The sequence below is a fragment of the Pan troglodytes genome, chromosome 14, assembly GCF_028858775.2.
Source record: "Pan troglodytes isolate AG18354 chromosome 14, NHGRI_mPanTro3-v2.0_pri, whole genome shotgun sequence".
In the NCBI taxonomy this organism is placed as follows: Eukaryota; Metazoa; Chordata; class Mammalia; order Primates; family Hominidae; genus Pan; species Pan troglodytes.
In genome coordinates this window covers 53,750,995-53,776,693 of record NC_072412.2, presented here as the reverse complement: position 1 = coordinate 53,776,693, position 25,699 = coordinate 53,750,995, and the positions used below count along the sequence as shown (strand labels likewise).

General features: G+C 42.0%; 1 protein-coding gene across 5 annotated transcripts in view; it reads left to right on the top strand.

Moving 5' to 3' along the window:
- Positions 1-25,699, top strand: part of MED4 (mediator complex subunit 4) — a 180,155-nt gene that overhangs the window by 55,334 nt on the left and 99,122 nt on the right. The window contains exon 1 of one of the 5 annotated variants that reach the window (XM_063792528.1): positions 10,937-11,052. The exons of the other annotated variants lie outside the window; for them this stretch is intronic. The gene's annotated coding sequence lies outside the window, so the exon portion shown is untranslated. Of the gene's footprint in view, positions 1-10,936; positions 11,053-25,699 lie in introns of those variants that run through there. 5 annotated transcript variants of the gene reach the window in all.

The following is a 25,699-nucleotide window of genomic DNA, read 5'->3' as shown; positions in this document are numbered from 1 at the left end:
CCTCCAATCAATTTTTCACACAGCAACCAAAGGATCTTTTTAAAGCGCAAATCTCATCATATATAATTTTATCCTTACATATCATATTCAAAATAAATCCAAACTATCTCCAAGTGGCCACTAAGGGCCTTTGTGACCTGGTCCTTGCCTACCTTTCCAGGCTCATTTCCTGTGTGCTCTTCTCTCCCTTGATCCCTTCCAATCCGTATCGGCCTTTCCAGATCCTCAGATACACTAAGCTCTTTACTACCTTCTGCTTTACAGCTTTCCCCTCAACCCATCATCTGGTTAACTCCTAGCTCCACTTAAAGTTTAAGAAAAGCCTTTCCTAATCCTCTAACACAGTAAGTAGCACAAGATGCAATTATATTTTTATTTGTGTGATTATTTGTTTGTCCGTCTCCCCTCTGGACATGAGGGCAGGAACTACTTACCACTAACTTATCTAACTTACCACTGTATAGTCACAGTGACAATTAGAGCCAAGGTGTTTGTAGGGTCTCAGGAGAAACTTTTTTCTATGAGTTTTACCTGTGTTGTCTCTCAGGCACATGCCTCTTGTTTGGATGGTGCTGGATAAACATTACTAATGCCTGCCCTCCCAGCTTTTCAGTTCCTCTGCCCTTCTGCTAGATCCTTGTGTGTACATGCAATTACGTTGCTTCAGACAATCAGATTATAATATTGACTGGGTAATGGAATTACTCTACTAATAATAACAGTAGTCATGCCACCAATATCACACTTTAAGGTTTTCTAGGCCGGGCGCCGTGGCTCACGCCTGTAATCCCAGCACTGTGGGAGGCCGAGGAGGCAGATCACGAGGTTAGGGGATCGAGACCATCCTGGCTAACACGGTGAAACCCCATCTCTACTAAAAATACAAAAAATCAGCCGGGCATGGTGGCGGGCGCCTGTAGTCCCAGCCACTCTGGAGGCTGTGGCAGGAATGGCGTGAACCCGGGGGGCAGAGCCTGTGGTGAGCCGAGATTGCGCCACTGCACTCCAGCCTGGGAGACAGAGCAAGACTCCGCCTCAAAAAAAAAGTTTTCTAAATGCTCATAGTGAGCATTATCTCATTTAATCTCGGAGTCTGGACCCGAAGATGAATTCTGCTACCTCAATTCATCTGGATGATTCCCAAAGCTGTATCAACAGCAGCTTATATTCAATTCATCACTGAAGGAAGGGCTACTTCAGCTGACAGCTGATTTTATGCTTTTTTAGTAGTTCCATCTCAAGACAGTGACCTTTACATTACTCAAATTCTGGGGACTCTTACTGTATGTATCCCTCAGTTTACTGAGTATAATTCCTTCTAGGATTATTGGAATGGATAAATGAGATAATAATAAGTAATATTTGTTGAATGCTTACTATGCTCTGGACAATGTTTTAAGTGCTTCATTTGGACAAATTTATTCACACCTCAAAACTCCCCACGAAGTAGGTAGCATTGTTATGCACTGTTATACTCATTATAAAGGGAGAAATTGAGACACAAAGAGTTATACCAATTATTACTTTGCTAATAAGTGGGGAAGTTGGAATATGAATCCAGCAGTCTGATTCCAGAGTCTAGGCCCTATGCAGCATGTATGTGAATGCTTACTCTTTGGTAATATTTATTCTTTAATGACATTACTTTTTAATGTATTTACCTACATTTTAGGGAGAGCTTACTGTGTGCCAGGTATTAAGTGCAGTGCAGGAACATAGTTTGCACTCTAGTGAGGAAGGTGGATTTGAATGATGATTGTAACAGTGATGAGTGTTATGACTGTGAGGGACCTGTGTGTAGTGGGAGCATAGAGCAGTGGGACTCAGTCTAATCTGGGACTCAGTCTAATCTGGGGCTCAGAAAGTGCCTTCTTGAGGAAGGAACCTTTTGGTAAGATGTGTGCATAGTGTGCCAGCGCATTCTATGAATGACTGAGGAACTAAAAGAAGTCAAGACAGCTGGAGTTTCTTGAGCAAGGAGGCAAGTGGAGGGAGATGATGCAGAACCAAGCACTGGCTCCCATCACAAGGGCCTTGGATGCCATAATAAGGATCTGGTACTTTATTCTAAAGGTCTTGATGTCTATTAAAAAGATCTCAAGTACAGATTTTGGAAAAGACTGTGCCAGCCGAGCATGGTGGCTCAAGTAATCCCAGGAGTTTGGGAGGCCAAGGCAGGCAGATCACTTGAGTTTAGGAGTCTGAGACCAGCCTTGGTAACATAGGGAGACCTTGTCTCTACTAAAAAAATGAAGAAGTTAGCCAGGCGTGGTGGTGCACACTGTAATCCCAGCTACTGGGAGACTGAGGTGGGAGATCACTTGAGCCATGGAGGTAGAAGCTGCAGGGAGCCATGATCACACCACTGCACTCCAGCTTGGGTAACTAAGTAAGACCCCATCTCTAAAAAAAAAAAAAAAAGACTGGCCGGCTGTGGTGGCTCATGCCTGTAATCCCAGCACTTTGGGAGGCCGAGGCAGGCAGATCATCTGAGGTAGGGAGTTCGAGACCAGCCTGACCAACATGGAGAAACTGCATCTCTACTAAAAATACAAAATTAGCTGGGTGTGTTAGCACATGCCTGTAATCCCAGCTACTCGGGAGGCTGAGGCAGGAGAATCGCTTGAACCCAGGAGGTGGAGGTTGCAGTGAGCTGAGATCACACCATTGCACTCCAGCCTGGGCAACAAGAGTGAAACTCCGTCTCAAAAAAAAAAAAAAAAGACTGTTCCAGCAGAGGGAAGTGGGAGTGAGAAGGCAGAAATCAGTGGGGAGGTTGTTGTAATCTTTCAGGAGAGAAGAGCTGGTTGTGTGAGCAAGGATGGTAGCAGGGGTCATGTGAGAGAGTGGGTGGGTTCTCAACACATCTCGGAGGTAAAGTGGACAGAACTTGGTGGTTGATCGGATGTGGAGGGTGAGAGGAAAGAAGGAGCCAAGCTTTCTGACTTGAGCAAAGTTTTGATAACGGAAATAGAAATGGGTAAGAGGAATGAAAGCAGTTTAGGGTAAGGGGATTGACAGAATAATGAATTGAATTTCAGGGGCATCGAAACAGAAGTGGATGTGTCCAGCAAGTAGGTGGATTATAAGGGTCTAAAGCTGAGCAAGGAGAGGTGGGCTACAGAATATCTTTAATCTTAAAATGGACATTATTCACATTTATTATTTCCAAAATTATCATGTATCTTAAAATTCAGTTTGCTTGCCGGGCACGGTGGCTCACGCCTGTAATCCCAGCACTTTGGGAGGCCGAGGCGGGAGGATCACAGGGTCAGGAGATCGAGACCATCCTGGCCAACATGGTGAAACCCCATCTCTACTAAAAAAAATCCAAAAATTAGCTGGTTGTGGTGGCACGTGCCTGTAATCTCAGCTACTTGGGAGGCTGAGGCAAGAGAATCTCTTGAACCAGGGAGTCGGAGCTTGCAGTGAGGTGAGGTCATGCCACTGTACTCCAGCCTGGTGACAGCGCGAGACTCTGTCTCAAAAAAAAAAAAAAAAAAAATTGCTTGCTTATCAGTGTTTCTTTTCTCATGAATATTATTACAAATTAATGATAAACTGTAATTAACAGTGTCTTAAAATAGAGGATATTCTATGAAGTAAGAATATCCTATAAAGGAACAATTAATTTGTTTTTAATGGTGTTTTGAGAAATCAGAGAAAGAGCCTTTAAAATACCTTTTTATCTTGAAGAAAGATATGTTTAGCCTAGGTAAAATTCAGCACTAGCATGAATTTTGGCACAAATGCCAAATTGGTACAGTCCAACTTAATGGGGCTTTACCATAATTATTAACGGGCTTGAAGCGTTTATTCTTTTTAAATAAGTCCAAATCCTTCCTTCTTTCAATTCTACCTCCAACACAATTTTGCTTACACCATTAACTTCATTAGCAGTCTCTATCTCCATGTTACAAAGGTACGCCTTTGTCAACGTGGAATACAATAATGTGTCTGATTTTTAGGAACTCAAATTAATATGATTTTACTGTAGTGTGTTTATGTTTCCCCGAGCATAAAATGCTGAATCATGGCCGGGCGCGGTGGCTCACGCCTGTAATCCCAGCACTCGGGAGGCCGAGGCGGGCGGATCACAAGGTCAGGAGATCGAGACCATCTTGGCTAACACAGTGAAACCCCGTCTCTATTAAAAAATATAAAAAATTAGCCGAGCGTAGTGGCGGGCGCCTGTAGTCCCAGCTACTCGGGAGGCTGAGGCAGGAGAATGGCGTGAACCCGGGAGACGGAGCTTGCAGTAAGCCGAGCCCAGATCGCGCCACTGCACTCCAGCAGTGCAGCCTGGGCGACAGAGCGAGACTCCGTCTCAAAACAAAACAAAACAAAACAAACAAACAAACAAAAAAAACAGCTGAATCATGGCAGTGTTTCACATATTCATTCCTCCATCCTCAGCCATATAGGTGGGAGAAGAGGTAAAGAAACCCTAAACTTAGTTTAGAAGAAGAAAGACTTTACCAACATCCCATTCTCAAATCCTACATCATTTACTGTCTCTAAGGTGTTTTTGGTTTCTGGGGGTTTTTTTGGCCAATATACTGTCTTCCATTGTTAATGTTTATATTTATTTATTTTTGAGATAGGGTCTGGCTCTGTCGCCCCAGCTGGAGTGCAATGGTGTGTTCTCAGCTCACTGTAACCTCTTCCTCCTGGGCTCAAGCGATTCTCCTGCCTCAGCCTCCTGAATAGCTGGGACTACAGTTGCATGCCACCATGCCCAGATAATTTTTGCATTTTTTAGTAGACGGGGTTTCGCCATATTACCCAGGCTGGTCTCGAACTCCTGAGCTCAGGCCATCCACCCGCCTTGGCCTCCCAAAGCACTGGGATTACAGGTGTGAGCCACCACACCCAGCCTCCATTGTTAATTTAATATTCATAAATGTGTATATAACCTTCCCAATGAGATATTAACCTAGCAGGGGAGCAAATAACTATGGCCACTCCCCGACAATCTTTACATCTGGGATCTTTACCTAGTTTTCTGTTCCATTCCTACCAGGTCTTCCCAGGCCTTCCAACTAGGGCCATCCAGATCTCACAAAGATCACTCCTTAGCATAGTCAAGGTTCAGGGAATGTTTTGAAACAAACCATTACTTCCTAATCTGTTCTTCCCTAATCTCCAAACCAGATAAAGAGATTACAAGAAAGAAAAACTGCCAGGCACAATAGCACACATCTGTAGTCCCAGCTAGTTAGCAGGCTGAGGTGGGAGGATCACTTGAGCCCAGGAATTCGAGGCCAGCCTGGGCAACATGGCGAGATCCTATCTCTTATTTAAATAAAAAAAAAGACAAACAGAAAAACTACACAGCGGTATCTCTCGTGAACATAGATGCAAAAGTATTCTAACACAAAATATTAACAAATTGAATCCAACACTATATAAAAAGAATTGTATACTGTGACCAAGTGGGATTTATACCAGATATATAAGGCTGGCTCAACATTAAAAAATCAATCAATGTGGCCAGGCACAATGGCTCATGCCTGTAATCTCAGCACTTTGGGAGGCCAAGGCAGGCGGATCACCTGAGGTCAGGAGTTCGAGACCAGCCTGACAAACATGGTGAAACCCTGTCTCTACCAAAAATACAAAAATTAGCTAGACGTGGTGCCAGGTGCCTATAATCCCAGCTACTCGAGGCTGAGGCAGGAGAATCGCTTGAACCCAGGAGGCGGAGTTGCAGTGAGCCAAGATTGCACCACTGCACTCCAGCCTGGGTAACAGAGAGAGTCTCAAAAAAAAAAAAAAAAAATCAATGTCATCCACCATGTCAACAGGCTAAAAAAAAAAATCATATGATCATATCAATTGATACAGAAAAAACATTTGACAAAATCCGACACTTATTCATGATAAAAACTCTCATCAAACTAGGAATAGAGAGAACTTCTTCAACTTGATAAAGAGCATCTACAAAAACCCTACAGCTAAGATCATACTTCATGGTGAGAAATTGTATGCTTTTCCTGTCTGATCAGAAAAAAGGCAAGGACGTCCCTTCTCATCTCTCCTATTCAACAATGTATGGGAAGTCCTATTAGTGCGATAGGACAAGACAAGGAAATAAAATGTACACAGATATGGAAGGAAGAATTAAAACAAGCTTTGACTAAGAAACAAGTGGAAGCATCTCCAGTTTCTTTTTTCTTTCTTTTTTTTTTTTTTTTGGAGACAGAGTCTTGCTCTGTTACCCAGGCTGGAGTGCAGTGGTGCAATCTTGGCTCACTGCAACCTCTGCCTCTCAGGTTCAAGCGAGTTTCCTGACTCAACCTCCCGAGCAGCTGGGACTACAGGCTCATGCCACCATGCCTGAATAATTTTTTGTATTTTTAGTAGAGACAGGATTTCACCATGTTGGCCAGGCTGGTCTCAAACTCCTGACCTCAAGTGATCCACCTGCCTTGGCCTCCCAAAGTGCTGGGATTACAGGTGTAAGTCACCACACCTGGCCTCAAGTTTCTTTTCGAATTTATAGACTTTCTTTATTGCATATTTGTTTTCTATTTCAAAGGTTTCTGCTGTTATCTTTTTATTATTGACTTCCTTCAGGTTTAATTTGCTGTTCTCTTCCTAGCTTCTTAAGATAGAAGCTTAAATCATGTGAATTTGCAATCATTCTTTTTCTCAAATGTATACATTTGAAGCTATGAATTTCTTTTTAACCACCCCCCAACTTTTTTTTTGACAAGAGTCTGGCTCTTGTTGCCCAGGCTGGAGTGTGGTAGTGTGGTCTCGGCTCACTGCAACCTCCACCTCCCGGGTTCCAGCAATCCTCCTGCCTCAGCCTCCTGAGTAACTGGGATTACAGGTGCACGCTACCACACCTGGCTAATCTTTTGTATTTTAGTAGAGACGGAGTTTCACCATGTTGCCCAGGCTGGTCTTGAACTCTTGAGCTCAGGCAGTCTGCCCACGTCAGCCTCCCAAAGTGCTGGGATTGCAGGCGTGAGCCACCACACGCGGCCTTTTAACCCCTCTTTACTTGTATCTCAGATGTTTTGATATGTCCTATTTTTATTATTATTTAGTTTTAAATATTTTCTAATTTTATTGCTATTTCTTCTTAGACTTATGTGCTATTTAAAAATCTGTTGCTTAATTTTCAAACACTTGTTGGGAGGGGTTTCCAGTTATCCTCCTGTTACAGATTTTTAGTTGGATTCCATTGTAGTCAGAGAACACACTTTATACAATTTCAGTCCTTTGAAATTTTTGAGACTTGCTTTACACGCTAGCGTATGGTCCATTTTGATAAGTATTCACGTGCTCTTGAAAAACAGTATTTAGTCTGCATTTTTCAAGTGCAGTGTTCTATATATGTATGTCAACTAGGTCAATTTAGTTACTTCTGTTATTCAAATCATATATCCTTACTGATTTTTTTGTCTGCTTGTTCTATCAGCTATTGAAACAATCTCTAATAATGATGGTGGATTTGTCTATTTCTCCTTTTAGTTCTGCCAACTTTGCTTAATATGTATTGAAACCATGCTAGGTAACATTTTTTAAAAGATTTATGAATTATAAATTCTTGGTATATTTAAATTTAGGACGGTTAATTGATCTTTTTATCATTATGAGACATCCTTCTTTAGAGATATTTCTTGCTCTAAAGTCTATGCTGTCTGATATTAATACAGCTCTACCAGCTTTTTTTTTTTTGTTACTGTTGGCATGGCATGGCATTTTGTTTTTCCTATTCTTTTTTTTTTTTTTTTTTTTTTGAGACAGGGTTTGTCTCTCTCTCTTGCCCAGGCTGGAGTACAGTGGCATGATCATGGCTCACTGCAGCATCGGCCTCTTGGGCTCAAGAGTGATCCTTCCACCTCAGCCTCTGGAGTAGCTAGTACTACAGGCCTGTGCCCACCATGCCCAGCTAATTTTTATTTATTTTTATTTTTTTGATACTGAGTCTTGCTCTGTTGCCCAGGCTGGAGCACAGTGGCATGATCTCTGGTCACTGCAACTTCCACCTCCCAGGTTCAAGTGATTCTCCTGCCTCAGCTTCCAGAGTAGCTGGGACTATAGGCTTATGCCACCACACCCAGCTAATTATTGTATTTTTTTTAGTAGAGATGGGGTTTTGCCATGTTGGCCAGGTTGGTCTTGAACTCCTAGCCTCAAGTGATCCACCCGCCTCGTCCTCCCAAAGTACAGGAGTACTGGAATTATAGAAGTGAGCCACTGTGCCCAGTCTCCATGTCTCCATTCTTTTTCTTTAAACTTTGTGTCTTCTATTTAAATTGAGTCTCTCTCTCTCTCTCTCTTTTTTTTTTTTTTGAGACAGTCTCATCTGTCACCCAGACTGGAGTGCAGTGGCGTGATCTTGGCTCACTACAATCTCTGCCTCCTGACTCAAGCGATTCTCCTGCCTCAGCTTCCTGAGTAGCTGGAATTACAGACATGCACCACCATGCCTGGCTAATTTTTATATTTTTGGTAGAGACAGGGTTTTGCCGTGTTGGCCAGGCTGATCTTGAACTTCTGGCCTCAAGTAAACCACCCTCCTTGGTCTCCTAAAGTGCTGGGATTTCAGGCATGAGCCACTGCGCCCAGCCTAAATTGAGTCTCTTGTAAACAGAATACGTATTTTTCTTTTTTGTCTAAAAGTAATTCTGATCTTCTAATTGGGGTACTAATCCATTAACATTTAATGTAATTATTGAAATATTTATGTTTAACTCTATTATCTTGTTAACTTGTTTCTATTTCTGTTCTTTATTTCTCCTTTCTTGCTTTTTGAGGGGAGAGAATCAAGTACTTTTATTATTCCTTTTTTTCCTCTCTTGTTTTAACTTATTGGTTATCAGCTTTAAGAGGGGGTCTCACTCTGTTGCCCAGCCTGGAGTGCAGTGACTATTCACAGGTCTTTCTCGGGGTTTCAACCAATAGTTTTTACCTATTCACCTTGGTGGGCTTTGTTTTTCTATCTCCTCAGTACCATGCTGCTGCAAAAATCTTTGCCCAGCTCTCCAGCCTCCTAGCTGCTGCTTTTCTTTTGGTTCTCCTGCAGTCTCTGCTTGTGCTTGCTCAGCTTCGGAGTTTGCAGACATCTCAAGGGGAGATTGCATGTAGCCTTTTGGGTTTATTTCTCTGCAACTCTCTCCTCCTTGAGATTTTACCATCAAGTCGCAGCCACTTGAGCAGCTTTAAACTCTAATCCGTCTCTTCAGCCTAATGGAACTGCCACTTACTTTATTCCCTGACCTGTGAGTTGGGCCAGGGTGAGTATAGAGATCACTTTGATGTGCCTCCCTTCTCTTAGGGATCATCTGTCTTGGTTGCCCTCCAGTGCTTTCAAATGTTGTGCCATGTACTTAGTCCATCTGTTACAGTTGTTTTCAACGGGAGGGTTAGCTCAATATAAGCTACTCTGTTATGGCTGGAATCAAACGTCTTCTATTTTACAATAAATAAAAAATCTAAAAGAATTCAAAAGACTGGAATAAGGAAATTACAAAAGCACAAAAACTGAATCACAGATTACAAAATTCAGTCCTAATCTAAAGCCATCCTTAAGTCTTCTGAATTCAGCATTCTGTTTAGAACAAATGCACTCTTTTCTCATCTTCAGTTTGGTTCCTTGGCAAGAGCTTTGACCTAGACTAAGAAAGTCATGGTTTGGTCTCTGGACTTTTATATAAAAAGTATGTGATTCTGGACAAACTTATTTTTATCACTTAGTTTTATCACTAGTCAGGGAAGATGGCCCTTAAAGCCTGCTTGCCTTAAGTCCTTCAAGGAATAAGCTGGGTATAAGTAAATAAATAAATACAATGTGAAGTGCTTGCCCTGTCTTCCTTGAAGAGTTGATATGAGGTCAGCTTAGCTGTAGAGGCAAAGTTCACAAGAGTGCCTTCCCCATAGGGATGTGGGTGCTTTTACAAATTTTCCAGCTCTTGGACCATTTCTTCTCATGCTCTATTTTTCTCTTATCCCCTAATTAGAGCTGTGAATTAGACAAAAACATGATTGCAATTTCCTCCCCCATCTGGGTCAGATTGTCCTGCCTAACCTCTAAAATAAAAGAGAACACAGGTGTTTGAGTGGGATGCCGGGTCGGGAGAGCTGGCTGGCTGGGTGAGCCTGACCAGAGAAAATTCCCTGTGGACAGGCCAAATAGGACCCCAAACTATCAGAAAGGTTTTGGTCAATGTGGAATCTGAACAAAAAGAGCTGTTTATGTAATTCAAAAGTAGAACAGTATTAAGTTCAGGCAGCCAGATGGATGTGTTCTCATGATTGGAATGACCTTTTGGGCTGAATTTTGGGGCCTGATGGGACATGCCTTCAGAGGCACAGCCTCACTTTGTCTCTGACTCTGCTTTTTCTAGGCTTTGTGTCTGACAATCCCCTTCTAGTTGTCATATCCTCCTTTAGGTGTTTTACCAACTTCAGCTTGGTTGATATCCTGCTGGTCTCTTCATGGTCACCTTATGTCTCTGCTCAGGTGCTTTATGTGCTCAATTTCCATTGTTTTTAGAGCACATTGTTGCTTTCTGTTCCCAAATTTGCAGGGAAGACCTTATTATAATCCCCATGTCCACAGTGCATAATGGACCAGGTGCTTTATCTCCTGATCTTCACTCCAGTCTGGAAGGTCATCAGCTTCATTTCCACAAAGATGTGGAAGCTGAGGATGATAGAGGCTAAGGATCTGCCCAAGGTTGGACAGCTTGAATGTCACAGAGTTTGTGTTCAAACCGAGGGCTTACCCCAAACTCAGAGTTCTGCCTGCTGCTGCTGTTGCTGCTGAATAAGCACCAGGTTGTGAATTATTCCAAATTTCCAAGTCACCTGTAGAGGAAAGGGGAACTAAAAGAAAAAGTGATTTAGTCAAACAAAAAACTTCCCAATGTAGCATACCTTTATGTCTTTTTGCCTTAATTTGTGTTTCTTTTCCTAGAATTCCGTCTGTTTATATCTATTGAACACCTACTATGTGCCAGGAACACATAGTAATACAAAAGACATGAAGGCTATGATCTAGTAAGAGTGTAATTGGTACAACCTCTGAAGACGGTAAGTTAGCAATATTTTTCATCTTCCAAATGTGTATAATCATTGACCAGAAATTCTACTTCTGGAATTACTCACATATGTCCATAAAGCCTATAGTCTAACTGTGAATATTGGAATATACATAATAAATGCAAAGTATATAATCCCAAATTGAGATAAGTATCACGAAGGAAAAAAGAGGTGCATTAATCAGGGTTAGACCAGAGAAACAGAGCCAGTATATAAATATATATATATATATATATATGCATATATACATATATACACAGACAGAAGGAGAGCAAGAGATTTGTGACAGGAGTTGGCTTATGTGATTGTGGGGACTGACTAGGCAAGTCTGAAACTGTAGGACAGGCCAGCAGGCTGGAAACTCTTGAGCAAGAGCTGATGTTGCAGTCTGCAGGTGGAATTTTTTCTTCTTCAAGGAAACTTGTTTATTCTCTTAAGAACTTTCAATTGATTGGATGAAGCCCACCCAGATTAGCAAAGATAATCTACTTCAAGTCATTTTTAGTAGATGTTATCACACCTGCAAACCTTACTAGTAACTCCTAGGTTAGTGTTTGACTGAATAACTGGGTACTGTAGCCTAGCCATGTTGACACATAAAATAAACCAGCACAAACAGGTCAAAAGTATGTTGCTTAAGATGCATTCAACAGCAAGAAACAGATAATCTAAATCCAACTACCTTAAACATAGGAAATGTATTGGCCTACAGCATGGGTTGTCCAAACATAGGCTGGGGTGTCTGGCTCTGGCCGTCCACTTGGCCCTCCCACCTCTGGGGGAGGGATTTGTGCTCAGGCTGCCGGACAAGATGGTGGTGGCAGTTCCAGACCTCATCTTCTGTATAAGGAAGAGAGAAATTATCTCTTCCTGCAACTCTCTGAAGAGTAGGAAAATTTTCAGATGCCTCCAGCAAAACTCTTGTCACATCTCATTGGCCTGAACTGAGTCATGAGTCCACTTTTGGGCTAATCTCTGTGACTAGGGAATAGCATGCACTAAATGACTTAGTACTGAGGTCCTGAGTCAGTCACCAGTGAGGGGAATAGATGACTATAATTCCCTTAGTCCGGAGCCTCCCTATCTTTTCAACAAATAATAATGCTTACATAGCTAGCAGATTGGAATGACTCAAAGCAAGCATCCTGGGCCTCCAGGTGGCCCAGGGTTCAGCTGGCTATCCCAAAGGATAAATGTCTTTGCATATCAATGGGTGGCAGTATATATATTGGATTAGACCACCTGGGGACAGGATCCATTCCTAAACTACAAGGCTTCTACCCAATGTGGGAGGAGTGCAATGGCTATTGAGCAGACCATGGGTAGCGAGGGGTAGGAAAGGTTCAAGAATCAAGGATGTTTCCCAGGGTTCTGGTTTCAGTAACTGGGTAAATTCCAGTGGTGTCCTGGGTCTCAATTGCACTGGCTCTCAAGAGCCAATTGTATGCATTTTGTCCCAACTCTATGTTCATTGGTGGGAACTGATACAATTGATACAAATTGGCAAATGATACAAATCAGTGCTTTTTATTGTGGTGGGGAGGTATCTTTTGTTCAACCTTGATCAGCACATCATTAGTAGAGCCATGCCAAAAAGACAGGTGCACTGGAGGAAGGACAGGCTTTGCCTTTAGCTCCCTGTTGCAATCCTGCTCCTTTTTTTTTGTTGTTGTTGTTAAATTGAGGTAAAATTTACATAACATAAAATCCACTATCCTTTTCATCCTTTTTGAAGTTCACTCAAACTCATGTATTACTGCTTCTTTATTTATTCTTCATTATAATAGTATATTTCTTTTTAGGCTGGATGTGGTGGCTCACACTTCTAATCCCAGCACTTTGGGAGGCCGAGGTGGGCAGATCACTTGAGGTCAGGGGGTTGAGACCAGCCTGGCCAACATGGTGAAACCTCATGTCTACAAAAATACAAAAATTAGCCAGGCATGGTGGTGCATGCCTATAATCCCAGCTGCTAGGGAGGCTGAGGCCAGGAAAATCACTTGAACCCAGGAGGTGGAGGTTGCAGTGAGCTGAGATCCTGCCACTGCACTCCAGCCTGAGCAACAGAGCAAGACCCCATCTCAAAATAAATAAATAAATAAAATAATAATAATAATAATATTTTATTTATTTTTGAGAAAGTAATACATTTACATTGTTCAAAATGCAGAAGGTATATACAAAAAGATATACAGTAGAAGGTCTGTCTCCCCGTCTGTCCCCCAGCTGGCCAATTTCCTTTTCTAGAGATAAGTGAATGGATTTTTAAAATATACCTCCAGAAAGTTATACAATAATAAATATTTAGAATATTTCTAAATGCATTTGCACACGTGTTACCCACATATACATGCACACACACACGCATTGCTCTCTCCTTGCTTTTCTTCATTTAATAAAACATCTTGAAGATCATTCTATACCAGTACATGCAGAACTTCCTTAGTCTCTTCTACAGTTCTGCATAATAATCTATTTGCAAATCAACAGAGCAGTTGCAAATAAATTTCTCTGTACTTGCTTTTTCATATATATGGGTATATCTATAGGATAAATTCCTACAAGTAGAATTTCAGGTCAGGGTTATATACATTTGCAAAGTAAAAGATATTGTTTAAATTGCCTTCTGGTGAGATGGTACCACTTTACATTCACTAGCAACAGGTAAGATGCTTGTTTTCTCACAGCCTTGCCTGCAAAGTACATTATCAAACTTTTTGCAGTCTGTCGATCTGATAGGCAGAGAATGATATGTTAGCGTAATTTAAATTTAAATTATTTTTAAATATGGTAAAATTGAATTATTTAAATTAACTTATGAAAACATTTTCTTACATGTTTATGAGGCACCTCTATTTCCTTTTTTGTAAACTATCTGCTTGTATCCTTTTCCTTTTTTTTTTTCTGTTGGGTTTTTGGTCTTACAGTATTAAGTTTGGAGTTCTTTTTATCTGAAGGAAATTACATGTTTGTGATGAGAGTTGCCAACACATTTTTCTCATTTTGTCATTAGTCTTTTTTTGGCTTTGTTTCTGGAAGTTAAAAAAAAAAACTGTATATTGTTCAATCTATCAGACTTTTATGGTATTTTGGCTTTATGTAATACTTAGAAAGGTCCTCCTTACTCCAAAAACTTTTTTTTTTGAGACGGAGTCTTGCTCAGCCGCCCTGGCTGGAGTGCAGTGGCGCAATCTCAGCTCATTGCAACCGCCATCTCCCGGGTTCAAGCAATTCTCCTGTCTCAGCCTCCTGAGTAGCTGGGATTACAGACACCTGCCATCATGCCCGGCTGTATTTTAGTAGAGACGGGGTTTCATCATGTTGGCCAGGCTGGTCTTGAACTCCTGACCTCATGATCCACCCGCCTTGGCCTCCCAAAGTGCTAGGATTACAGGGGTGAGCCACCACGCCCAGCCTCCAAAAAGTATTTTTAAAAAACCATTTTTTCTCTATTACTTTTATTCTTTTATTTTTACACTTAAAACTCTGCATCATCTGGGTTTTGTCCTGTTTTTTTTTCCCATGAGACTATGGTTGCCTCAATATTATATGTTGTAATATTCATATTTTCCTCCACTGTTCTGAAATTCTATTTTTTAGACTTGAACTTATAGAAGAGAAAGCTGTTAAGTATTGGTAACTGGGCTTTATACAAATGAGAAATTTCCCTGTCTTTGGCGAGTGGCAGCAGAAGCATATAGCTACCTGCTTAAAACGATAGATGTCTATGTGTGCTTTAATCTCTTATTAAGCATTCTGTGTGTGGGGAGAGTGGAACAGGGAGCACAGGTTGTTATGACACTTGAGAAACTGAGTTACACAATTCATTGATTTTTTTTTTTTTTTTTGATGGGGAGATTATACAAATCAGAGAAGGAATCAAATATAGAAAAAGCTCTTTTTTGCGCCTCTGCTTCCAGTTGCATGGTTAGTTCCTCCTGTTATCAAGAAGTTCCTTGTTTATTTCTTGATGGGGTAGCATAAGTTTTGCTATTAACTATCACCACACAAAACAAAAATGAGCACAGTGAAAAATACATTAAATATTTCATATGAAAGAAAGTAAAGTTCCTAGCCATAAAATAAAACATTTTGGTCATTGTTTTGGAGGATGGAGAATATCATCTTGACCAAAGCTAATCTTGGCATCAGCATCTGTAGCTAGTGGAAACATCAACGGTCATTGTTTATGAGGGGAGAGAGGAAAGGAAAAAGGAGGAACTGCAGATAGCTGACAGAGTGACCGGAGGTTGTGGCTCTGTCACAAGCTGGTCTCCGGAAATGGTCTAGGCCCGGGAGATGAGGGCTTCTTTGGTTGCAGGAAGTAAGTGGCCAGGGCAGTGTGTTCATTATGGGCTTCACCTTCTCCATGGGGTGCTGAGCAACTGAGCAGAGCTGGGAGGTCGGCGAGGCTGCCTGTTGGAGCTCATGGAGGCATCCCACCTAGAGGAGAAGAGGGCTTGGCCAGCTGAAGCTTGAAAATATCAGTAACTTTGTCTTCCAAACTACACCTAGCAACCCAGAGAATCTGGAGTGACTTACTTCCCCCTTCTTTTGTCCACACACTCTGCTTTCTTGGCTTGTAGTGGCTTCTTTACCCTTTGTGGGGTCCTTGGTGTTAATTTTCATTTGATTTCACCTGTATGTATTGAAGTGGGGAAAAGGAGGCCAACAGGCAGAAGAGGTACATTATGGTTGTCCCAACTCTACAGAATAACCCTGGGCCCCATGTGCCCTCCCCACCTGAGGAAATCTTACAGAGGGCATGAGCAGAGAGCAACCTGTGGGGTCTTTGCTGCTGCCCCAGGGTGGACTGTTAACCAGGGCTCACTGGTCAGGGCTGATTTTAACTTGTTCTTTGCCAGTTTGAGAAGGAGGGGGATCTTGTCCTTGGTCTTGTTTTTTCAAACCCCCAACTCACCCTTATTATCCTCTGTCACTCTTTAGGTGGCCCTGTGGCTCTCAGCACCTGATCAATGATCCCTTCACTCTTAACATCATGAAACAGAGGGAAGACCCTTTTCCCCCTGTCATGGCTGCTAAGCCCATTGAGTAAAAAAGGCCAGCTCACTGACACGACTCTATTCTCAAGTAAAATATTAAACCTACTGAAAACCAAAATGAGTGATTGAAGCAGAAGATTCAAATCATCCAGGTTTTGAGCCAGTGTGAGGGCGTGCCCTGGAAAAAAACATGAGTCACAGAAGCATCTGTGGCTGTTTTTTCCAAAGAGATTCTCAGGAGGTTTAGTATTTATTCATTTTCCTTTAAAAGGGGTGGAGGAGGGGCGACAGTGAGACCAATGAGAATGTATTTGTGAGACTTAACTAGTGCCCCCAAAATCTACATTTTACACAAGGTGAGGCCAGCATTGAAGAAAAAGGGAATAGAGGAAGCAGAGGTCTTGGGGAGTGATGAAGGAACCATTAACCTCATCTTGTCTTTGTACTGTGTCTGGGAAGACAAGCTAGTAGTCTGTTGAAAGGGCTGGTTTCTGTTTAGACCTTCGAGAAGGAAACGTAATGACTTTTATCGAGGGAGGAGGTGTCAGACTGTGGCCATGAATTCAGCTTCCAAGGTTTCTTTGGGGCTCCTTTGGCCAAGAGAGTGTCCATTCAGTCAGTTGGGGGCTTAGAATTTTATTTCTCACCATGTTGTGTAAAGAAAGTACTAAATTATTAAGTACATATAAGACAAATATGATTGCATTCCTAGTATGTCTGTGTCTTGAGGGGTAGGAGAAAAAGGAGAAAGAGAATGTAATTGTAGAGAAACCAAGGAGAAAAGAACGAGACAAGATATAGGAAGGGGCCATGGATTCAGTGGAGGAAGGTGACAGTGTTTACTCCTGTATAGCCGCCCTCCCTTTTGACATGCCAAAATTTAAAAAGCCCAACTATTTACAGTTTTCCATTTTGCTTCCATCTTTAACTATAAAGGGTCAGTTCTGATTGAGGTAGCCAAACTGTCGCCACAGTGGAAATCATTTTCTAACCTGCAAAAGCAAGAACTTAAGTTAACTACATCAGGGTCCCATCAGAAGCCAGAGAACTGGAGAACCCATCTATTGCCTGAAGGTCATGGTTGTAGTGAGGACTAGGGGTACAAACTATGCATGTCTATGCCACCAGGAATCTGTATTTGAAGGTCATCTCAAGGATTCTGATACTAGTGAAAATTATTGGCAGGTCTCATAAATATTTGCATTTCAATACAGACCTCTTAAATGCCAAGTCTCCTGCAGTTCACAAAGGAATGAGTCACTAATGGTTAAACTTCAGGCGCCACTACAAGTAGAGATTTGTTTCTCGGGGTGAGGAGGAGGAAAACATTTTCTAGTTTTTTTCGAATAATTTTTTTTTCTTTTTTAAGTTTTAACTCTGCCATAAGCCAGAGATGCTCTCCCTTAAGAGATCCTTTCTGGAAATATTTATGTCAAAACACCTTCTCCCTATTTTTCACCTCCTTTCTGACCTTGTACATATGCTAAGTGCTGCTTATTCAGTACTTGCTGCTGGGAAAAGGGAGAGGTTGTAGGGGATGGGGCCTCCCTCTCTTCAGTTATTACCAGCTTCTCTGGCTCCCATTTCTGCAGGGTGACAGGGAGGGTCCCACCCACTGTGACTAATGCCCCTGGTGAAGCACTTAATTGCTGCCCCCTGAAGCATCTAGTGGCCCATGTGCTACACCCCCACTCTGAGGATGATCCCTAAACTCCTGCTGCTGCAGGGGGTGTTTTGCTGCAGGGGGAGTTTTGGTTTTGGGGATGAAGGTGGAGAATGAGTCACTTTCCATTCATTTTCTAGAACCTTCTACAGCAGAGTGCCTTTAGAGAGTTGGGTAATGTAGCCTCTCCTAGTTAATAAAGCCAATGACAATTTCATGCCTAAGAACGTCATTGGTTTGAGGGCAATGATTTGCATTTAATGAAAATAGTAATTTTCCAGAGCCTCTGAAAAACACAATTTGGCTTCACTGTAGTAGAAAGTGCTTACTTTCTTTCACACCAGCCCAGTGAAGTTTTCAAAGTTCAGAAAACTTTCCTCACTAGCAGTGGATTAATAATTGCAGGTGGAAATGTCTTTGTCAGTGGGGTTGAGGTAACCAGCATGTAGAAGATTCTTGCCACCTAAAGCAAGAGGAACTGGTTTTCTGTGACCGGTTTTGTAACACCAGTGGGAAAGCTCCGCAGCTGGTTTGTTCTGGATTTTCATGCCTGCCTCCTTCTCAGTCCTCACCTTCTGTCAACCATCTCTCCCTTGGTTTCAATTCCAGAAATGCAATCTTCCTGACATGGCTCTTCTCTGACAACCTGGATACCCCGCTGCCTCTGGCCGCACCTTGCTTCTAAGACAAATAAGGAACTTTAATTTGGGCTCCCGAGTGGAAATAACAGATAGTTATCAAGAACAGAGGGCTCAGGCTGGGTGTGGTGGCTCATGCCTGTAATCCCACTTTGGGAGGCCATGGCGGGTGGATCACCTGAGATCAGGAGTTGGAGACAAGCCTGACTAACATGGTGAAACCCCGTCTCTACTAAAAATACAAAATTAGCCGGGCATGGTGGCACATGCCTGTAATCCCAGCTACTTGGGAGGCTGAGGCCGGAGAAGTGAGCCAAGATCATGCCATTGCACTCCAGCCTGGGCAACAAGAACGAAACTCTGTCTCAAAAAAAAAAAAAAAAAAAAAAAAAAAAAAAGTTGAAGAACAGAGGGCTCTTGCCTGGGCTTGCTCAGAAAATCCCCACTTCAGAGGAGGGTGCAGCTGTCACTCCAGCTTCCTGGTTATGCATCCCTTGTCAAATTAACAGGAAGTTTAATTCTATTAAATATTAATCCTTGTCCTGAAGGCCTTGGTTGCTTTAGTAGAGAGAATTGAGGGTAGAAGGTGAAAGAAAAGAGAAAGGGAAAGAGCATGTAGAAGGCAAACAGAGGAAGAGAGATGAAGTCAGGGAGGATCAGAAGGTAGAGGGAAGAGAATATGAGGGAGAGGATGGCAGTTCAGCAGGTTAGTGGGGGAGTTTCTGATCTCACCACCTGCTCTTTGCCGATCAGCTCTCTTGCCACTGTTCCTGGCTCTGTCAGAGCTTTCATTCTTATTTTCTCGGAAACAAATACATAATTACACAGTGAAAAAAGTCAGGTTAAAAATGGCATGTACAGTATGATTCCCTTTTATATTTATTTATTTATATATATTTTTTGAGATGGAGTTTCACTCTTGTCTCCCAGGCTGGAGTGCAATGGCACGATCTCGGCTCACTGTAACCTCCTCCTCCTGGGTTCAAGCAATTCTCCTGCCTCAGCCTCCAGAGTACCTGGGATTACCGGCATCTGCCACCATGCCCTGCTAATTTTTGTATTTTTAGTAGAGACGGGGTTTCACCATGTCGGCCAGGCTGGTCTCAAACTGCTGATCTCAGGTGATCTGCCCACCTCGGCCTCCCAAAGTGCTGGTATTACACACGTGAGTCACTGCCCCCGGCCGATTCCCTTTTAAATACATGTTTGCATAAATATATTGAAAGCTATGAGTAAACATTTTCATTATTTTGGAATGGTAGAATTATGAATTCATTTTTATTTTCTTCTTTTTTGCTTATCTATATTTTCTATAATGAATATCTATGCATATAATAGTAAAGTTCAAGTTATATTAAAAGTGAGGGGAGGCCAGGCATGTTGGCTTATACTTGTGATCCCAGCACCTTGGGAGGCTGAGGCAGGAGGATCATTTGAGAGCAGCCTGCGCAACTTAGAGAGCTCTCCATCTCAAAAAATAATAATAATACTAACAAATTAATAAAATAGAAAGGAAAGGACAGAGTCAGAGGAAGAAAAATATGGAGTTGGGAGGAGAGCACAATGTTTTTTGAGGCACATGATGATCCAGATAATCTGTTGAACTATACATTTCCCAGAGTTAATTGACTGATCTTTGCATTCAGTAGCCATTTGACTACTATGTTCAGTGTTTTAGGGATTCTAATTTTTTTTTTTTTTTTGAGATGGAGTCTGGCTCTGTCGCCCAGGCTGAAGTACAGTGGCGCGATCTTGGCTCACTGCAACCTCCGCCTCCCGGGTTCAAGCAATTCCCCTGCCTCAGCCTCCCGAGTAGCTGGGATTACAGGCACCCGCCACCACACCGGGCTAATTTTTGTATTTTAGTAAAGACGGAGTTTCACCATGTTGGTCAGGATGGTCTCGAACTCCTGACCTCATGATCCGCCCGCCTCAGCTTCCCAAAGTGCTGGGATTACAGGCGTGAACCACTGCACCTGGCCTTTAGGGGTTCTAATTCTTGTATCTTTAGAATTGTATTTTTAAACCAAAGGTGCACATGGGAATCAGCAGGGAAACTTTTTCAAAATGTCCTTGCTAGTGTTTTAGAATTTTGCTCCTGGTTTAGCTAAAACCAGGTTCTTGTCACATGACCAAGAAAATTAGGCACGTGGACACATTGAAGGGTGAATAGAGCAGGATTTTATTGGGTGAAAAGGGAAAAATGAAAAAAAACCTCAGCAAAGCGAAAACAGGCTCCCCACTTCACAGATTGAATCCCAGGGCTCCTCCCCCTGCCTGTGACTCCACCCTGCTCCCCCAGGGCTCATGTGGGCATGCTCAGACAAGGCCCTGGGCAAGTTCCTTCGTCTGCACAAAAACATCTGATGTAAACACCTGTGGGGAGGGTTAGAGATTCTCCGGGGACCCCTTTTTATCTGCCTTGGCGTTTGGCTGTCTCATTAGGGCCTTACCCTCAGAAGTTCTGATTCAGAATGCCTCGGTAGGGTCTGAGTAGGAGTCTTTCAAAAACCTTGTCTAAGTGTTTGGATATTCATCATGGTGGAAAATTTCATGGTGTTTAAGATGATCCACTGAGGTACTCAAGGAAAATTTTAGAACTTCTAATTTTATTTTCTATTGCATCCTCTAAAAAATCTCTACTTATTTGGATGTTAGTATTGTACTGATATTGATATGACATGTATAACCTGCAAATAAATACATTTACATATTTGAGGGTATGCTGAAATGTTTTTCTTATAAGGATGTACAATCAAAAAATTAGGAAACAACTAATGGCTTCAGAAGATTCATTATAAGTGGGATAACTCGTGTGCAACTGAATTGAAAACTCTTCTCTGGGCTGAGGTAACAATAACCTAAGAAATTTCACACAACGGATGATGACTCATTGTGACCTACTTCATTTCCTGCTTATAGCTGTATTATTTTTTATTGGTCTTGTGTCACCATTTGTGGGTACATTACCTTCTCCATGTCAGCCACAGCTGTCTCCTTTGTAAATATACATGCACATACATGCAGATACATGCAGATATGACAGAGCTCAGCACTTGGGAACCACTCAAAGCCTTAAAGGCTGATCATTATTTTGCAGTTTTTACATGCTATACTCTCATAGCTGCTTTGAAAAAAATGAACTAGATTATCTTAAAAAGCAAAACAATTCTTGCCAGGCACTGTGGCTCACGCCTGTAATCCCAGCACCTTGGGAGGCTGAGGTGGGCGGATCACAAGGTCAAGAGTTTGAGACCAGCCTGACCAACATAATGAAACCCCATCTCTACTAAAAATACAAAAATTAGCTGGGTGTGGTGGCACACACCTGTAATCCCAGCTACTCAGGAGGCTGAAGCAGCAGAATCGAAGCAGGAGAATCGCTTGAACCCGGCAGGGGGAAGTTGCAGTGAGCTGAGATTGCGCCATTGCACTCCAGCCTGGGTAACAGAGAGAGACTCCATCTCAAAAAAAAAAAAAAAAAAAAAAAGTAAAACAATTTGCGATAATTAATAGTTTGTAACTAAAACATTGATTAAACAATAAAACAACAGAAAAAATTAAAGAGTGATAAGTAAATCTCCCAACTTCCAGGTGCAGATGGAGAATAAAACACACTCACACAGACACACACATCTGGCCTTCAGGGTTGCTATTGAGAAGTCTGATGCCATTCTGATTTGTCATCCTTTAGGTAGGACTTGTTTGCTCCTCCTCTTTGGAAGCCTGTAGCATCTGTTCTTTGTCCTCACTGTTTTGAGCTATCACACTGGTGTGCCTTAGTGTGGGTCTATTCTCTTTGTGCTGGCATTTGGCATTTTTTATCTTTCTGATAAAAAGGGAAGAAATGATAGCAACAACATTTTTTTTCAACTCCCCATAGCAACAATATTTTGAAAGCTAGAAAGTGAGAAGTGTGGCCAACAATACAACAGACCTAGGAAAACTGAATCCTAAGTCAGCAGTGAGGAAATTTGAGAAACCAACCAGAATCCCACAAAGGCTCAGGAATTGGCAGCGCCAGGTTCCTGGAAGTGATGTGGGGCCTCCTAAAACTAGGAGTGGTTCAAAGTCTGTTCAGGAAGCAGTTTGACTCTCAGGTCCCTCCCCTCTCTGCACAACCAGGCCGGCAGCCTGTCCGCACCACAGAGTCTATAACAGAAGGTCCACAGATAGGAGGACACTGGGCAGAGATGAGGGCTGGGTGCTGTGCTGGAAACCGAGAAATTAAGTGGACAGACGCTGAGACCCACTGCTCTTTCCCCAGTGAGCTCCCATGATGCTGGTGGCCAGAATTATATCCTTTGAGCATGAGCCCGGAAGAGTCTTCTAAGGGGAATTTGATCTTCCCAAGAGTGAAAATTTAAAGGCAGTGCTGTGTGGGTCCTTTAGCCAGATAACCCAGCCAGAACGTGTTGTGGAGCCTCCGGCCAACAAGGCCCTATTGGTTCAAAATATCTACTCAGCTTTTTAGCTCCGTTCTTAAATATTAACAGATAATCAAGGTTTAACAGGCACTGAGGAAAACCTCTCACATGAAAAACAGAGACCAAGATGAATAGGAAAAAGCAACTTCAAGGAAAGAGAGACTGTACAGGTTGAAGAAAATGTCAAATATCCTCTGATTAATATCCTCAGAGATAAGATATATAACCATCAAAAAGGAATATAACATTAGTAAAAGGAGCATTCAGGGAACACATAAGACCTCTTGGAAATTAGAAATATGATAACAAAATTAAAAATTCAATAAGAGTTAGAAAATAAAGAAAAGCAAATCTCTCTGAAATTAGAGCAAAAGAGAAAACAAAAGGACAAACGAAAGGAAATACGAGAAAATCAGGAAAATATAGCTGGGCTTGGTGGCAGGCACCTGTAATCCCAGCTACTTGGGAGGCTGAGGCATGAGAGTTGCTTGAACCTGGGAGGCAGACGTTGCAGTGAGCCGAGATTGCACCACTGCACTCCAGCCTGTGCGACAGAGCGAGACTCTGTCTCAAAAAAAAAAAAAAAAAAAAAGAAAGGAAAATCAGGAAAACAGAACAGAAGGTTTAATATTGCAAATAGGATTTCCAAAAAGAGTGAACAGAGAAACCAGAGGAGTGAAAGTCATTAAAGAAATAATTTCCCACAACTAACAAGCATGCATTTTTGGAATGAAAGGGCCACCAAATGCCAGCACAAAGAGAATAGACTGACACTAAGGCACACCAGTGTGATATCTCAAAACAGTGAGGACAAAGAACAGGTGCTACAGGCTTCCAAAGAGGAGGAGCAAACAAGTCCTACCTAAAGGATGACAAATCAGAATGGCATCAGACTTCTCAATAGCAACCCTGAAGGCCAGATTGGAATGGCTTTCAAAATTCTCAAGAAAAATTGTTTCCACTCTAGAATTCTATACTTGGCCCAAAGAATCCATCAAGTGTCAGAGTAGAGTAAAAATAAACATTTTCTGACATCCAACTTCTCGAGAATTTATATTCCATGTCCCTGCCTTAGGATGTCCCCAAACATATGTCAAAATAATAAACTAAGAAAGAGGACTCCGAAGTTTAAACAGGAACGAGGCAAGAGAATCTCTGGGATGGTGGTGAAGGGAGATTCCAAGATGAGAGCTATGTCTCAGGTGCGGGTTAGAGCATATTCTATAAGGCTATGGGAGAGTTTTTTTTTTTAGGAGACTGGTGAAATTATTAGACTATCTGAAAATTCTGAATGCCTTGACAGCAGACATAGACCAATAGCAAATATAAATACTGTACACAGAAAATGAAGCAAACAAAAACCAAAACAGTTATTAGCTCCAGGAGCAACCCTGTCTCAAAGAAAAAAAAAGGTGTTCAGAAAAGAGAAAGTGGTCATAGTTTACTATATGGCTTAGCTGTGACTATTGCTCTAACATACACATTGAACATTCACTTTACCAGCATTACAACATAATTCTGTTGGAAGGATGGGAGATGGGGAAGGATAAGTGTATCCCACTGGGACAGCAGGAGGAAAGACACCAAATCCTAATCTTCTACCCATTATCGATAGATAATGGCTATAGTTGAAAAATCAAGGAACAGTATTTCAAGCATGTTAATGTAGACACCTGACAGTAAATACCAAAAGAATTATCTAAAAGGTTAAAGTGTAGAAAATGGGGAGGAGAGATTAAAGGACTGCTATTTTTTTTAATAACAAGACTTGTTTGACATTTTGGATTAAGGGCATGTATAACTCTGGGAGGAAAAGAGGAAAACAAAAATAGGATCTATTAAAATTGTATTTAGGAAAAAAAACAAGTAAATCTCTTTTCCTCTCTGGATTCCAACTCTCCTGGCCCAGATCACTAGAGACCCTCACTCTTCTTGGTGTGTCCTTCCAAAAATATCCTATGGGGGTCCACTTAGGATTGCTTCATAAACTGCAGGGCTGAATGGATCTTGTGAGCCACCAAGGACTTTTGAAGTTGAGACATCCGGGCCGCTAGCCTCATGTTTTCAGGCTCCCCATACATTAACAAAGGAAACGATGCAAAAATGAAATTATTAAACTGGCATGCTTTGCATGTTTTTACATTAACAAACACCTTATCAGATATTGAGAGATGTCAGGAGTCTAAATTTCAGGACATATGTGAATGGAGGCCCAGGCCAAGTGGCCCTCCTGCATCCCCTCACACCCCCTACTCTGCAGCACTGACCTTGTCTCTGGACACTTTCCTAATTTTACAAGGTCTTCCCCAGCCCTGCCAGTTATTGTGCTGTGTCCCTCCCTGTTACAGATGGTGTATTATCCTGCATTTGCCTTCTCTGAACTGCATTCAACTCCCAGCAACTCATCTGGCACCTCCTCAGCCTGCTGTCACCTGCCCTGAGAATCAATAAACCGTCCGTCCTAACAACCCTCATTAGTGAATTAAAATGCCCTCCTCCTCCTGTTTTCCATTTGGTGCCACATTCACATTGAATTCACATGCTGGCCATTCCATGCTGCAGGTCACAGAATGAGAATCTTCATCACCTGTGTTCTGTCCTCCCAGATTAATGATAACCCACCGGTACTCATTCTCTAGGAATGCAGCCACGTCGTAATTATGTTGGTTAGAATTTAAATTGTAGACCAGTGGTTTGCAAACCTGGCTGCATATTAGAGATGCCTAGGGAGATTTTTAAAATATGGATCCTGGATCTTATCACAATCCTATCATACTGTGCTAAAAACTTGGCCTGATAAATGAGCCCAGTCACCTTAGATACACAATTTTCTTTGTCTATTAAAGAGAAGAAAAGTAAAATATTGGGGTGACTTGCAGGGCCTTGCAACAAAAAGGAGAATCTGTC